We start from the raw sequence: 16,857 nt of genomic DNA, 5'->3' as shown, positions 1-16,857 counted from the left end.
CGATCCGATTTGGTTAGACAAGATGGGAGTCCTTGGATTCTCCCATCTCCATCCCTCCCCCCAGGAACTCAGCTCCTGGTGAACCCCATGACACTTGGCTATTTATAGGGTGCTCTAGATCCCAATCTGGATGCGTGCACTCACACAGCGAACACTACCCACTGAGCCATCTTACCAGTCCCTCAGTGCTTCACGTGCAGCGAGGTTGGGGTCGGCATGCTGTTCTTTCTCGGGACGCTTGACAGCCCTGCACTGTTTTCAGAAGGTCTCCCTTCTGCTGGCAGGCCTCCTCAGCTTAGTCACTGGGACTCATTGCACAGTCTTTCTGGCTCCAGGCTCTCTGTGCTCTGCTCATCTGAATGTCTATCCTTCTATCTGTTTGTCCGTCCTCTGCCCACACTGGACCCCCTCACAGGAACGTGTCAGACCTTACAGGAGCCTTCTCCCTGGTAGGAAGTCACACATTGTGTTCTGACTCATTAACAATTAAGGGGATGAAATTCCTTTCCTATGCATAATTCCTTTGAAAAGAGAACACTGAGACCCAGCAGGTAAAGGCACTAACCATCTAGCCTGATGACCCACAGGGTGTGAGGGAGAGCTGACTGCTGACACTGTCCTCTGACTCCCACACATGAACTGCAGCAAGCAAAGGAACTCATCTCCCTCCCTCTCCCCTTCCCTCTGCCTCGCTGTCCCCCCTTCCCCTCCTCTCTCTCTCTCTCTCTCTCTCTCTCTCTCTCTCTCTCTCTCTCACACACACACACACACACACACACACACACACACACACACACACACACACACGCAAATAAATAAAAATGCAACTAAAGAAAAGGAGTGAGTGTCACATCTCTGCTTGTTCCAGGCCAGCCATATTTCAGAGAAAGACAGAGACAGAAAGAGAGACAGGGGGGAGAGAGAGAGAGACGAGAGACAGGGGGGAGAGAGAGAGAGAGAGAGAGAGAGAGAGAGAGAGAGAGAGAGAGAGAGAGCTGCACCAAAGGACAGTGGTCACTGTAAGTTAGTAGCTGCCTAGTCGGGGACTACATTTCCCAACTGCTTTTGCACCTGAGAACCCTGTGACCATCTCTGGCCTATGGACTATAAGAGAAGTGACTTTCTTGGCTCTCTTCCTGGCCTTTCTTGGTGCCTCGCCCCTTAATTGTTCCGGTCCTCTAAGGGATAGATGTTGACTCCAGGTGACTTTGGGATGCCCTGTGGAAAATGGCTGAGTGTCCATTTCTCTTCCTCCCCCAGGACCAACTAAACCTAAAATTGCAGTGCACCAGGATCCCACTTTCAAGTTTGAAATTAAGAATACAGTTTAGAAAGTGTCCCTCCTAGCTGGGTGGCGGTGGTGCGTGCCTTTAATCCCAGCACTCAGGAGGCAGAGGCAGGCAGATCTCTGTGAGTTCTAGGCCAGCCTGGTTTACACAGTTCCAGGACAGCCAGAGCTGCATGGCGAGACACTATCTCCAAACAGAAAGGTTAAAATATCCCTGCTAGCAAAACCCTTCACTTCCACACCACACGTGTGGTCCAGGATTTGGGGGTGTGGGGATTCACCTATTTTTCTGCAACCAGGAAGAGCAGCCCAGAGAGGAAATGTGTTTGCCCAGGGTCACACAGCAGTTCTACTGGCTGAGGTAACTGATCTTCAGGAGCCTTTTGAGTTTTCATCTTTAAGGTCAGGCAAGCCAGAGCCTGCTGGTCCATACTCCAGGTGGACAATTACAGACGAAAATCATAATTAATAATTCAGTGTGAGGCGACTCAGAACTTCCGGGCCTGGGCGGCGCTGGGTTGAGGGAGAAGTAATTTTAAGACTTCCACCTTCCTGGGAAGTGAGGGGCAATTTAAACTGTCAATAAACACACCTGAGACAGCCGTGACCTTTGCTACAAAGCACTCCTCTGCCTCCAAAAGCCACTCTGACTTATGATCTTATGATGTGGAATCTATTTGTGAGCTGAGGTTTCAAAAAAAAAAAAAAGACCAGGAGGGATTTATGGGAAACAACATCTCAGGGTGACAGGCTGAGTGGGTCAAAGGGCTTCAGAGGGCAGCACTGGGGAGGAGGGGGAGGGGAGGCAGCCAAAGATTCTGGGCCAGATCTGTGTACCGAGGCACAAGCCTACTCTACCCCTGGAGCGTTGGCAAGCCTTGTGCATGGTCTTCGCCACCATGCCTCAGGTTCCCCAGGTCCTCATGTTTAATCTGAGAACATGGCTTCAGAGTAGAAGGGCCGTGGAGACCAAGGCACCCAGCCTGGGCCATAGGGTAGCCATGGGGTGGGCGGGGCCTTGGCCTCTCATAGGTTCCCAATGCCTATGGCAGGCAGTGAGTATGTGTAAGGCCTCACGAGGATGTTAGGCCCTTAAGCCGCACTTTGACACTTACCCAGCCCCCTGTCTTTCTCTCCCTCCTGTGTTTGAAGCTCCAACCCTCCTAGGTCTGCATGTCCCTTTCTGTCATTCTAACCTGTGCATTGTCACGTTTATGGCCCTCCCATCCTGAGGACTATAGGGCTCCTGTTGCTCCTCCTTGGTGGACATAGTGACCAAGTCTTCCCAGCATGCCTTGCGGCTGGCCCGACTTTCAATAACCTCCCAATATCAGGAGAGCTTAGCCAAAGCCCTTCGTTCTGAAGCCCTGGGGCAGGACTTCACAGCCTCAGAGCCTTTTAACCACTCTCCAGGCCTCTTAAAGACGAGCTTGACCCAAGTGTCCCTCAAGGAAACTCAGCAGGAAGGGGAGATGGTAGTGGGCAGAAATGTCATGAGGTCCCTCTGCCTGGACATATCCTGGAGGCCAGGCCTTGGAGACACAGAATCCATAAGCATTAGTTCAGGGAGAGCACGGACTCTCCTGTCTTCTGTTCTTGACCTGGAATGTTACCCCTGTGCTTACGTGTCCACTCCGGGGGCATAAACAGAATCGCTGTCCGTGGAGACGGAAGCAAACATTGCAGGTTCCTGTGAGAAGCAGGTGGTAGGAGCTGACTGGCTAGCTCAGAACCGTCTGGAAGGCCTTCCTGGGAGGGTGAACGTATGCTGGGTTCTGAAGACTGAGTAGAAGTTTGCAGCACATAGTGGCTGCTGCCAGACACCCCACCCAGTTCCCCTGTTCTCCACTCCTGTTCCCTACAGATGGGGAATATCTGTGCTTGAGCACTTGGCCAGCTGGAGCCGCCCGCCGACTTCCCCTGATTTCCAGAATGTTAAAGCAGCCCTTCACTGCTGACCAATCCTCAGTTCCCCAATGGTAACATTTTTAATTTGCTACCCTTCTGAAGTTGGTCCCACCCTGCTCCTGGGGCCTTCCAGGGTCACCTGAATTCCCAGAGAACTCAGAGCATCGCGGTGTCCTCCATGGAGTATGTGGCATGGGGCTTCGGGCCTCTGCACTTGCTGAACTGGTCCCCGGGGTGGCTCTTTCCTAAGCGTTCCTCTCCTTTGGGCCTCAGCTCAAACGTCACCTTAGAGAGCTTTTTCTGGCCACCTAGTGAAGCAAAGCCTATATCCCAGTTCATCCCTGAGTCTACACATTCCTCTTGGTCTCCTGTGAAGGTCAGCCAGTCTCCATTGCCTGTCTGCACCACGACCTTGGCCCCAGGAGGCTGGAGCCTGCCTCCTCGCTCCCTCCCCTAATCCATGTGGGCACACAACAGTGGCTCAGCAGATTTTCAGTGGGTGACTAATGGAGACTTCAGGATTTCTTTACTTTTCTCTGAAGCTTTCTTCTTCTCTTTATTTATACAGAACATTTTTTTTATAATTTTAAAAATCTTTGTTTTTTTCCTGAGTCTAGAGGCATGGCTCAGCAGTTAGGAGAGCACACTGCCTTTTAAGAGGACTTGAGTTCAGTTCCCAAGACTGACTGTAATTCTAGTCCGAGGGGTCCCAGGGGCCTCTTCTGGCCTCTGAGTGAACCTGCACTTGTATGCACAGGTTCACACACATACAGAGACACACACAGATACACACACACACACACACACACACACACTCTTAATGATAAATCTTTGGTGTATGTGGGTAGGGGATGGCTTGGGAAAGGCTTTACTATGTAACCCTGGCTAGCCTAGAACTCACTATGAACACCTGCCTGGCTTTAAGCTTGCCTGAGCCTCCCTGATGCTGAGATTAAAGAAGTGTACCTAAAACAATTTTTTTTCAAAAAAAAATCACTTTTTTTTTTTCAAAAAAATCACTTTTTTCTTTTTACTTTTCTATTTTTCGGAGCTGGGGACTGAACCCAGGGCCTTGCACTTGCTAGGCAAGCGCTCTACCACTGAGCTAAATCCCCAACCCCAAAAAATCACTTTTAATGCTAAAGCTCTCATTTAAAATTCCCCTTGGCTTCCTTCTTCTGACAGTTTCTACACAAATAGAAAATGTTCTTCCTCAGAAACTCTTAATTTCACTCTGAAGATCCTCAGACATGGGCTGAGACCTTCCCTCGTTACTCAGGATAAGTTAAATCTGAGCAGGTTTAGGAATCCATTCTCCGTGTCCGCCTTTATGTGGACCCTGAGATCCAAACCAGTCACCTCGCTTGTCTGGGGGTCATCTTTACCAGCTGAGCCATCTCATGGAGCCCTGTGTGCATTTTCATTGCATCTGTTGACTGCTTGAGCGCCTATACTTTCATAGCTCCCGGGTTGAGCCAGTCGGTCAGACACTCTGGGAGTTCTCTGCATGACGCCTCAAGGCTGACTCTTCGTGAGACACTGAAGCTTTGTGCTCCAGCCCCCCACCTGATCGGACAAGACCCATCTGTCCTATTGACCTTTCCTTCTCTCTTGTTTTCGGGACAAGGCCCCACTACATGCCCCAAAGCAGAACTTGCAGCTCTCCTGCCTCAGCCTCCCAGATGTATGCCGCAGCACTGGGCTGGTAATTTGTGTAGACGTTTTTTACCACAACCACAGCCATCCTTCACAAGTAGGAACTGGTCACCACTACCCAGCCAAGATGATATGTGAAACCAGCCAACACCCCACCCTGGGTTATTTATGCCACTTGTAAGTGGATTCAAGCCAGTATTCACACACACACGTGCACACATACGCACACACCAACATCATCAGTCGTTTCCACGTCAGAGCACGGACACCAATCTGGAAAACTGCAGCAGACCCATGGAGAGAGCCCCTGCGATGAGCATCTCCTGTTGGCTTTGCTTCTCGGGGCAGCCCTGGCAGGTGGGGTAACCAAACAGAAGAACATTGCAAATACCGGAGGAAGAGGCTGACAGACAGAGAATTCAGTAAGCTCTTAGGGGGTGGTGCTTTATCACAGAACTTGTGCAAAGGACCAGCCACTGTGCAAAGTGTTTCACATCCTTGATCACAGGGTAACACAGTTTAGGACGAGTTTAGAGGCCCTCTCTACACCTGGATGGATGGCCAAAGTGATCCGCTAGACGGCCATGGGAGACAGGGTAAAGACATTCACAGCAGCCTTTTTATAACCAGCTCCTGACAAGAACATACCAGGTACACCTGTAGGACGAAGGGTGGGCTGAGGTCAGAGATGAGGAGGAATGACCACACATGCACACATGCACATGCATGCACTCTAATGACTACAGGCACAGATGGGGACACAGACCTACCTGTTCCTGCAATCTCACACTACCAGGGTGGTATTGGAGATAGGCATGGCTCCCTCATGGAGAGTGGCTTGTCATCATAAGAAGAGACACCAGGGGGACTCTGGGGACCTGGAGTGTGTTCCTTGACCTGGTGCTGGTCACACAGGATGCTTGTGAGGATTCCTCAAGTTACTGTGTGTGACCTGGGCATGTTGGAACAAGTGCTAAGTTTCAGTGACAAATTTCAGCTAAGTCAGGCCATTTTTGAGAAGAGTGGCCGAAGGTCAGGCTCAAGGTCGGTCGGTTTAGTGTTTGAAGTCTCTTCCTATTGCCCGGTTGGTGAGCCTGCTTGGCTCCACCCCTGCTTCTGAGACTGGGCGGGCACATCTGCTCCTGGAGACCTAGCTGCAAGGGATGCTTGCAAGCACAGGACTCCTGCAGGCTCATTGCCAGTGACGAAGGTGGGCAGGCACCCAAGATGGAGATCCCAGAGCACCACCTGGGCTGCATTGCTTGTGCCTATGTGTGGATGCCTCTCTAAGGGAGAAAACGGAAGAGAGAGCCAAGCTGTAGAAAACACACATTTTGGTTCTCCTGGAAAGCAGTTTCCTGGAAAGTATACTTTGTATCCTCTATCTTCTACTTAAGTGGACCTAAGGAATGAGGAATGTCTGTTCATTGCTATCTGAATTTGTGTTCTCCTGATCAACAAGGGCAAAGGTCTTCCACACTTCTTTATCTCTCTGCCATTTCCCACGAATTGACCCACACTATCTGTGATTCTATAGAGGATATGCTATTGCTTGCTATTGTTCTGCAAGTACTCTCTACATATTGTAGAAACAAGTCATTTAACTATATTTATATTCTGAATATTTTCTCCCAGGATCTCACTTGGGCTGGGTATATGCCACATCGCCATGTGGAGGTTAAGAGGACAACTCGGAGGAGTTGGTTCTCTCCTTCCACCGTGTGGGTCTCGGGAACTGAACTCAGGCTGTTGGACTTTGTGGCAACTGAGTGCTTGCCTCTCACTTGTCTTTTAACTTCAGCCAGTGCTGCCTGGTGCCCCTGGTGCCTCTCTAGGCCCACAGCTTTTCTAGACTTGGAAATGAAGGCATGAGGAGGATAGCAGAAAGGGGATCTGTCTGACCCAGCTCTGTTCCCACCAGCCCCAAGAACATTCGGTCACACCCTGCCCTGCCTCCTCTCACTTCCTTGTTCTTAACTCCAGGGCAGCCCAAGCCACATACCATCTCGAAGTCACTCAACAGCCGCTGGGGGTGGGCACAGAACTGCACCACAAGAGGCTGGAGCTCACTATGTAGACCAGGCTGGCCTCGAACTCACAGAGATCTGCTTGACTCTGCCTCCAAGTACCGGAATAAAAGGTGTGCTTCATCATCTTCTGGCTGCAGTCATTTTTTTTAAGTCCAAAGTTTACACATTTTGGTGTCAAAATTAATCCAAGACCTTTAACATACTTGCTGTCCCTGATAGGGGCCAACCAAGCAGAGGACACACACACACACACACACACACACACACACACACACACACACTATGACAGCTTCATGGAGGGAGAGTTTATGCTGGCTCACTGTTTTCAGGAACGCAGTCTATTATATCAGAAAAGTTATGGTGAGCAGCAGTGCTGGGGCTGTAGGGGCAGGCACAACTGCTTGCTCCCATCTGAGAGGACCAGGAGCGCGTCGTGGGGAGGGGGTGGACATCCATGCTCAGCTCGGGTCAGGGCATCCTTTCCTCCTTTCTACTCAGCCCACGTCCTTGGGATAGAAGACGCTGACTATACTCAGGATGGGACTTGCCCTCAATTCTCTTGGAAACCTCCTCAGACATCCTGAGAGGCACACTCACACTCTCAACACACTAGACATGTCTTAATTCAGTCAAGACGACAATCAAGATTGACCATAACTTAATTTAAGGAGCTTGCAAATTCCTTCAGAACCTGCCTGGGTAAATGGTCCGTGGTGTCTGGAAAGTTCGAAAAGCAAATGGCCCAAGTGAAACTTCTTTTGAAAATGCTTCATGTGGGCTGGCGACTTGGTTCAGCAGGTAAAGGAGCTTCCTGCCTAATCTGAAGATCCGAGTTCAATCCCCAGGATCTGCTGGAAGGAGAGACACAACTCCTGAAATTTGTGCTCTGAGTAGATGCATGCGTGCACATACCCTCGCGCATAAATAATCAGATGCAACTTTTTTTTCCTTTTTTTCGGGGCTGGGGACCGAACCCAGGACCTTGCGCTTCCTAGGCAAGCGCTCTACCACTGAGCCAAATCCCCAACCCCCAGATGCAACTTTTAATTATGAAGGAAAATGTTGTCAGGTGCTGGTGGCACATGCCCTTGATCCCAGCATTGGGGAGGCAGAGGCAGGTAGATCTCTGTGAGTTCAAGGCCAGATCAAGGTCCAGGACAGTCAGGGCTATTTCAAAAGAAAAATTCATGATCTTCCAGTGGGGCCAGGGATGTGGCTCAGTAAATAGTCTTAGAAATGCAGGTCTGAATTCCAGGATCCCACTAAAGTTCCCATCAGTTGTGATGCTCTTTCCAGTCAGTCCCCATTCTTCTGTCACAGTTGGTATGTGCTGCCCATGTCAGCAATCAGCAGACTCCAGCCCTGAGCCCCAGCAGCTGCCACCTATTATAAATAAAGTTTTATTGGCACAGCACCATCTAGAGACAGTTGGTGTTCTCCGAGTCACTGCCACTCTGAGTCCCTTCCTCAGGGAGAAAGCTTTGCGACATCTGGACAAGTCAGAAGAAAACTAATAGCTTAAAACTGTAAAAGATTTTTAAATATTCAAAGGAGGAGAAATTGGGTTTTTTTTTTCAAATGTTTGGCCAACTATGTGTGAGCCTTTGTAGACTAAACTCACAGAACCTGAGCAGCTGTTGAGAGCAAGACTTTGTGTCCAAACATTTAACTTTGTAACAATCTGCTCTCCCTCACAGGAGTCTCAGGAGTGGATGTTACATTCTGGGCTTCCTAACTTCCTTCTAGAGTAGGGGCAGCGGCAGGGCTAACCCCACAGTACACAGAGGCACTGGGTGCAGGGGCTGGCACACTGAGAGCATGTGTGTTTCTTTCTGTCATGGCTACTCTTGCACAGACAGGGTTAGTTCAGTGTGGCCCCTGAGTCCCTGCTTCTTCTTTAGGGGTTCCAGTTCCATGCACAGTGCACACACAGGGTGACATTTCCCAGGCCTGTGGTGCTCAGGTACAGGTACTACACTGTGTGTGTGTGTGTGCGTGTGTGGTGTACACACATGCGTGCACCCACACGTGAGGTTATGGTGACCATCCTTTATGCTGACTTTCCTGCTGACTATGCCCCGTTACCCTCGTCAGGCCCGCATCTCCCATCTGAGTAGCCAGACTGTGTGCACTGGGGCGGTTTATTTAACTGTCCTCTTAAGTAGTTCCCCGCCATCAAAGGGCTGTTTACAAACCTCACAATTAGCCTTCTTGGAACAACAAATAAATAGGAGCCTAATTACGTGCACTTCTCCTGACTCCCACCACAGCGCTCCCAGAGAAAGATCCCCAGACGCTGTGGGTGGGAGGGTGAGAGCTGGGAGGGATGGGCTGCTGATGAGGGGAGGAGTAGGGATGGATGAAAAGTTGAAAGAAGGAAGGGCCAATGGTCGGATGGATGTGTGGATCCATGAGTGGGTAGATGTGTGGATGGATGGATGGATGGATGGATGGATGGATGGATGAATGGATGGATAAGTGGATAGAAGTATATGTGGGTGGATAGATGGACTTATGGATGGATGGGTGAGTTGATGGATAGATGGATGGATGGATGGATGGATGGATGGATGGATGGATGGATAAGTGGATAAAAGTATATGTGGGTGGATAGATGGTCTTATGGATGAATGGGTGAGTTGATGGATGGATGGATGGATGGATGGATGGGTGGATGAATGATGAATGGATAAATGGATAGACCTATATGTGGGTGGGTGGATGAATGATGAATGGATGGATGGACGGGTGGGTGGATGGATGGATAAGTGGATGAGTGGATGGATGGATGATGAATGGATAAATGGATAGACCTATAGGTGTGGGTGGATGGATGGATGGCAAGTAGGTGGATGGATGGGTGGATGGATGAATGGGTGGGTGATGTATAGAAGGACGGGGTGTGGATGAATGGATGGATGGATGGTAGAAGGATGGTTGGCTAAAGAGAAGAGTGCATGGTGGACAGAAAAAGGAGTAGAGGGTGGATGGATAGATGGATGGATAGCGGGTGGGTGGAAGGAGGTTGAAATGAAAACATGGTGGGTGGGCAGAAGTATGGCATTTGAACCGATAGGCAGGTGGATTTCTGGCAGGAAGGGTAACCCGGATGGTGTGTGCTCTAATTACCTTCCCAACACTGTGGTAAATAGCGTAACCAAAAGCAACTTACAGGGGTTACTTATTCGGCTTACACTTCCAGATCACGGTTCATCAATGAGGAGAGTCAGGGAGGGACTTGAAGCAGAAGCCGCAGAGGAATGCTGCTCGCCGGCTCGCTCAGAGAGTCATGCTCAGCTAGCTCTCTTCTTCCACAGACGCCCCTGCCTAGCAATGGTTACGCCCGCAGTGGGCCGGGCCCTCCTGTACTGATTAATGATATCAGGACAACCCCTCGCAGACACACCCAAAGGCCACGCTGACCTGGGCAATCCCCCAAGTGAGGCTTCCTTCCCAGTGACTCTGGATTGTGCCAAGTGAGCAGTTAAAGCTAACTAGGGTGACAGCAAAAGCTGCAGAAGAAAGGATCAACGGGTGGACGGACAGAGGGACAGTGATGATGGTGAGGTCTGAGTTTGATTGGGTAAAAGGAAAGACGGATAGACAGGGAGTGGCAGAGGAGGTAGAAGGTGATGGGGCAGTAGAAGGATAGAAGAAGGGATGGATAGAGGTTAGTGCATGACTGGGGCTGCGGAGGAGACAGGAGCAGGGGTCCTGTCTACTGTGTCAGCTCTAGTGTCAACTCCCTTCCCTGTGGTGCTGGCTGGCCAGACAGCAGGGAGGCTTCTGGTCCACAGGACCAGCAGTGTGGCATGTGACTTCAGTTCGTGGCCTGGAACAAGGCCTGTGGTACCCCAAGCCTTCATTCTCCATGGTACAAAAGATGCCAGCCACTCTCCCGCTGAACTAGGAACTGGGGGCCCCCTGGGTAAGGCTCTACCTGGGGCACTTGCTCCATAGTAGCTCCTCCACTTGGCAGGGCCTCCCTTGGGGAGGCTTTTTCCTAGAGACAGTGGGGGCAGGGGGCAGATGCCTGCCCAGGAAGCTAAGTCCCACAGAGGTGTGGGGAGGGCTGGGACAGAGCACACAACCTGCTCACAGCTCAGCTCTTTCAGTCTTAGAGGCTCCACTGTGTTCCTCTGTGTGCAGATCCTCCTGCTGGCTGCCGGGCAGGTTGAGCCCAGCATAGAGCCTGCAATGGCCTGGTGTGTTGCTCCCTTGTCCCCCTTCTGGCTAGAGATGGCTCTCAGCTGGGCTTGACAGGAACAGAGAGGCCTCTGGAGGCTTGGGAAAGCACCTTCGCCAGGGTGAAGCTTCCTAGTAGCACAGGACTGCTGGGCTTCTCAGGTTGGGGGAGGCTGGTCGGCCAGCGGCAGAGGATGGGCCAGCGACATGAGTCAACCTGGGGCCCAGATGAGCCTCAGCTTCTCCCTCAGGGCAGGGCAGCCAGGGTGAGAGGCTGTTAGTGAAGTCAGGTGAGCCTGGGTGGGGGGACGCAATGCCTTCCCACCTGTACCCCGGAAGCCTGGGTGAATGGACATGGTTGCCTCCCACAGCTGGACTCTGGCTGAGGTCTCCGTGCCAGGTACTGCCAGGCACCACCTGCCCCCACGGCTGACGGCCCAAATCCAGCGGAGGCCTGGAAGCATGTCTAGATTCTGAGTCATGGGGCTGGGCCCAGGACCCCAGCCAAGAAGTTTGCTAAGGAAGAAGAGACTTCCGGAGACTGGCAGCCTCTGAGAGATCAGGCTTCTGGAGCAAGTAGCATTTGAATGGAGGCCTGCAGAGAGGAGGTGACAGAGGGTGGGTGGTACAGGGCCTGAGAACAGCAGGTGCAAGGGCCCTGGGGTAGAAGCCTGGTGTGCGTGAGCCACGGCAAGACACTGTCCCTGGCGGAGGGACACTTAGGCCTTCCACCGAGGAGGGGGAACTTTAGCTTTTACTGTGGAAGAGATGGGAACGGGGAAGGTTCTGGGCAGAGGAGATGTGGGACTGACTGAGATTGTATAAGATCCCTTATTCCATCTCTCAGGGGGCAGAGTTGTGGACGAGGGAGATGGGCTGAAGCCAGAAGATCAGAAAGGAGGTAAGTCAGGCAGGGCGGAGCCAGGGATAGATAGAAGAGGTGTATTCCGAGAGTCACTCTGAGAGTCAGTCAGTGTACCCTCCCAGGCCTTTGTGTATGATCCCTGGGCCACAGGGCAGAGTCCCCGCCAAGCCATCACTTGTGGTCCCATCAGGGCTGAGGGTGGCTTCCTGTGTGAGGGTTCAATCTGTGAGACAGGAGCCTCAGGGAAGACAGGTGTGGGGCCGCATGTCTGGAATCCCAGTACATCTGGAGGCCAAGTCTGACTAAATGAAAACCAGTCAGGTTTGTGGGGTCCAGCACGGGGTGCAGCCCACATTTTCCAGATGAAGAAAGTAAGGCCCACTTAGGGAGGTTACATTCCAAAGAGGGTCCTCTCCTCTAGACCTCACTAAGGCTGGATTCACGCCAGGTCAAGAGGGAGGGCGCCCCAGGGCAGGAAACTGTCAAGCACCTAGCACCCCAACCCCACCAGCATTTCAGACCTCACATCAAAGTCTCCTTGAAAGCCAATCATATTTTTTTAAAGGTTTATTTATTCTATATGAGTACACTGTCGCTGTCTTCAGACACACCAGAAGAGGGCATCAGATCTCATTACAGATGGCTGTGAGCTACCACATGGTTGCTGGGATTTGAACTCAGGACCTCTGGAAGAACAGTCAGTGCTCTTAACCACTGAGCCATCTCTCCAGTCCATACTTTTTTTTTTAAAGGAATTGTTTTGTTTGGTTGTTTTTAAGGCACAGTTTACTGAGGTGAACCTCACACAGCACTCACGCTTCTGTGAGCCAGGCGCTGGCATGGGGTAGGGGTTGTCTTGGTGGAAGCATCATGCCCAACTAGTTACAAAACATGTTTAGCCACCCCCACCTCACCCCTGCAAAAAGACTCCCACTAAGCAGCCGCCCCATCCCTCAGCCTCAGGCCACCAGCTATGTCCATTCTCTCTGTGGCTCTCAGGGGACCAGAGCCACTGAAGCTGATGTGGGCTATGACCACCGTGCCAGCACTTGGGAGGAGAGGCAGAGGGATTGGGAGTTCCAGTCCCTCTCTAGTCACATGCTGGGGATTCAGGAGGAGAGGGAAGGGAGGAAGAAAAGGGAGAAAGGAAGGAGGGAGAGACGGAGGGTGGGAGGGCAGAGAGAGAATGCAAAGTTCTCTGTGTCTGGCTTTGATTTTGCCTTATGTTTTGCTGGCTGAATCCTGCGGTAATACTCACCAATAAACAGTCTGAAAGGAAACTCGTTATTAGGAATATGTGTCATTATTCCTAGAAAAGGGAAACGCACTTACCGCTATATTTAGAAAACATCCTTTAAGCCAGGCAGTGGTGGCTCACGCCTTGAGTCCCAGCACTTCGGAGGCAGAGGCAGGTGGATCTGTGAGTTCAAGTTCAGCCTGGTCTACAGTGCAAGTTCCAGGACAGCTTTGCAGAGAAACTCTGTCTTAAAAACAAACAAACAACAAAGAAAATATTTAAATAACAACAACAACAACCCGCAAGGGCCATGAAGCATAATGTACACCACTGTAGTTATAGTACTTGTGAGGTAGACTCAGGGGGATACACAAATGAGGCCATTGGCGAGGAGCGGGGCAGAGGGGAGGCAGATAGATGGCTACTGAGTAAGTGCTTGCTGTGCAAGCAAGGAGACTTGAGTTCATATCCCTCAGCACCCATATAGAAGCTCATGTATGTAAAATGGGAGGTTATCAGGAGAAAGCCCAGAGGCTAGCCTGGGGTACTCAGTGATGAACACTAAAAGACCCTGCCTCGAGCAAGATGGAGATGAAGACAGATTCCCAAAGTTATCTTCTGACCTACACACACACCATGGTACCCATGTTCCTGTGTGCTCTCTTTCTCTCTTACACACACACACACACACACACACACACACACACACACACACAACACATGGTGGTACCCATGTTCCTGTGTGCTCTCTTTCTCTCTTACACACACACACACACACACACACACACACACACACACACACACGATTAAAAAGAGAGAAGGGGGAACAATCGTGAAACCTGAGCAGCAGAGTGAGGGCCAGCCAGGGCGGTGCAGACCTAGGGACACTCGAACACCATCAAATGACGGTGTTTGGCAAAAACCTGGGGGCAGCACTGTGTCTTCAAGAACCCCTAGTGCTTGTGTGACTCCAGATACTTCGGGAATGGTTGAACACAGTATTTAATAAAGCAGGTTCTGAGTGTATTTGGGATATTGTCCCTGTGGGAGAGCAACTGAAGAGTTGCTGCACTGTAGGACCACATGTCACCGCAAGGCCAGAAGTGGCTGAGGAACTGTTCTGTGGGCGCTGGCCTGGGTCATGTGGAGGGCCTAGAACCTCAGAGAGAAAGCAAACCTTGCAGTGTTGTCATTGTATGGAAGGTGGCTGTTTGCAGAGGCTCAGTCAACTGGGAAAATTACAACAAAATAAAAAACAAATGAAAATCAAAAGCCGATCAGGAAGGGATGCAATATCCTGTGGTAACGTCACAGACAAGGGCGTCTTTGCGACACAACGTTTTGGAAGCTTCAGGTATCGGTTCTTAAGTGATGTGTCTGGAATGAAAAAGGAAAATCCTGCCCAAGCGTCTAAGAAGACAGAGAAGGCAGTGAAGAGAAATGGAACCCGACTGTTTCAGCACAAAGGAAAGTTAGAAATTATCAGTCCAGGTGAGCCTGGTGGCACACGCCTTTAACCCCAGCACTCAGGAGGCAGAGGCAGGCGGATCTGTGAGTTCGAGGACAGCCTGGTCTACAGAGGGAGTTCTAGGACAACCAGGGCTGCACAGGGAAACACTGTCTCGAGAAAGGCAAACAAAATCAAACACGTGCTATTTAGAAGTGCTAGTTAGAGTGGGGAATAAATCTCCAGATGTGACTCGCTAGAGAGACTTCCCTGGAATCGAGAAATGGAGTGTGTGGAACCACGTAGAGGAAACATGAAGTAGCATTTTAACTCCAGTGTATTCATCATTGAGTGTCTGCACGGTAGTCACGGCTGGGTGTGGATTTTGAGTTCTCCAGAGTGCAAAGCAAACATTCCTCATGGCCTTAGGGTCATTTACATTTCTGAAGTGACAGACAGAAATTGTGTTACTATTGATGTACAACTATGAAAAACTGAATGGTGGGTTGCAGACTGGCAGGTAGAAAGCCCCTGTGCAGAGTGGTCAGTGGCCCAGAGGTCAGCATGTCTTGTCACTTCTTGAGTTTGCACATATGGCCTCCACCCCACCCACATTTCGCCTGCATTTCTCTGTTCTTAGTGATATATACTTTCGTGTGTGTGTGTGTGTGTGTGTGTGTGTGTGTGTGTGTGTGTGAGAGAGAGAGAGAGAGAGAGAGAGAGAGAGAGAGAGAGAGAGAGAGAGAGTGAGTTCTGGAACTCACTACATACAGCAGGCTGGTCTTGAACTCAGAGGATCTACCTGCCTCTGCCTCTCCAAGTGCTGGGATTAGAGACGTGCGCCACCACTGCCCCCGACGGGTATATACTTTCTCTAAACGTCCTTTCTCAGAATGAATGGGCTGGTTAATTTCTCCTGTGCTTTAGACTTAACCACCGCTGGTTAAATGGAGGCGTACGGGTGCTTGTTCCCACACAGCTTAGTTTGGCTGACGGGACAGGACTGAGGAGACCACAGGCTCTTCATCTTCACCTGCTTCAAGCAGACAATATCAGCGTATTAGTCAGAAGCTAATTTTGTCTCGAATGCTACCTCCCATAAACACAAGGGGCAGAAAAAAACTATAACACAGGGATGAATTTAGATCCAGAAAACGCTAATGAAGAGCAGGATAAATGGGGAGGAGCGTGGCTGTGTTCAAACTGGCCGTGGGCAGCTACTGAGACCTGTTTGCCTGGGACCTCACAGAGGAGGCAGGGGAGTGGACAGAACCACAGATCCTTGCGAGGTTCCCTCTAGGGCTAGGTGGAGAGACGGAGCGGACATACCCACGGGAGGCAGCCTCCTAACACTTCTAGGGTGGACATGAGGTGAGGACAGTCAGGAAAGTGTCCTCATCCTGTGCTAATGGTTAATTTCTAGACTTCCTTCTGTCCCTTGATGTTTCCGGCCCTTTAGTGCCAGCTCCAGTGGCTTTCTTTCTAGCCCACAGGAAGTCCCTTGGCCAACAGCTAGAGCCACGACCAGCCTGCAGCACAGAGCCAGTGGGAAGTCAGGGTAGGGGACACATGGCCCCGGGTTGGAGGGTCTCTACACAACGCCCCAACACATGGGCTGTGGATTCAACTCACCATGAGTTCAGATGAGACGGGACAGCTTACATCTTGCTTAGCCATTCATTCATTCATTCACTCATTCATTCATTCACTCATTCATTCACTCACTCATTCATTCATTCACTCATTCATTCATTCATTCGTCCACTCAATTATTTATTCAGTGCTTTCTACTGCCCAGTGTGAGTAAGGTCTCTAGGGAGCTGAGAGAGAGGGAGACCAAAGGCCCTGTGAGCCGACAGCACAGCAAGGAACAGATGATCCCACAAGTGAAGTCCAAAATGAGCGTGCTCAGTGCTGCACAGATAGAGTGGGAACCGAACCAGGAAGGTTGAGTTCCCGGTCAGCCAGGATACAGAGTGGGGACCCTGTCTCAAAGAACAAAGCAAAAATGCTTTTAAAAATAAATAGGGCTAATTGGAGGTTTTGCTTCAAATGCACCAAGCCCTGGCTACCGTCCACAGTGCCTAACAAACTGGGCATCATCGTGGCACAAATCTACCCACTAAGGAGTCAGGAGACTGAGGCTGGGGGATCAGATGTTCGAGGTCATCCTTGTCTGTTGAGTTCAAGACCAGCCTGGGTGGTGTGAGACCCTGCCTCTAAATAAACAGGCAGATAGAT

At 50.7% G+C, this 16,857-nt stretch overlaps 1 long non-coding RNA gene across 1 annotated transcript; it reads right to left on the bottom strand.

Annotated features, from left to right (window-relative positions):
* Window positions 1-5,270: 5,270 nt before the first annotated feature.
* LOC134486211 (uncharacterized) lies at window positions 5,271-15,418 on the bottom strand. The gene is made up of 2 exons (XR_010065057.1): window positions 5,623-15,418; window positions 5,271-5,509 (listed from the first exon to the last, which is right to left on the bottom strand). It is a non-coding gene; the product is annotated as an uncharacterized LOC134486211 (long non-coding RNA).
* Between the last annotated feature and the right edge of the window lie 1,439 nt (window positions 15,419-16,857).

Source organism: Rattus norvegicus, chromosome 3, assembly GCF_036323735.1.
Source record: "Rattus norvegicus strain BN/NHsdMcwi chromosome 3, GRCr8, whole genome shotgun sequence".
NCBI lineage: Eukaryota > Metazoa > Chordata > Mammalia > Rodentia > Muridae > Rattus > Rattus norvegicus.
The sequence above is the reverse complement of the archived record's forward strand: the minus strand, read 5'-3'. Positions and strand labels throughout refer to the sequence as shown.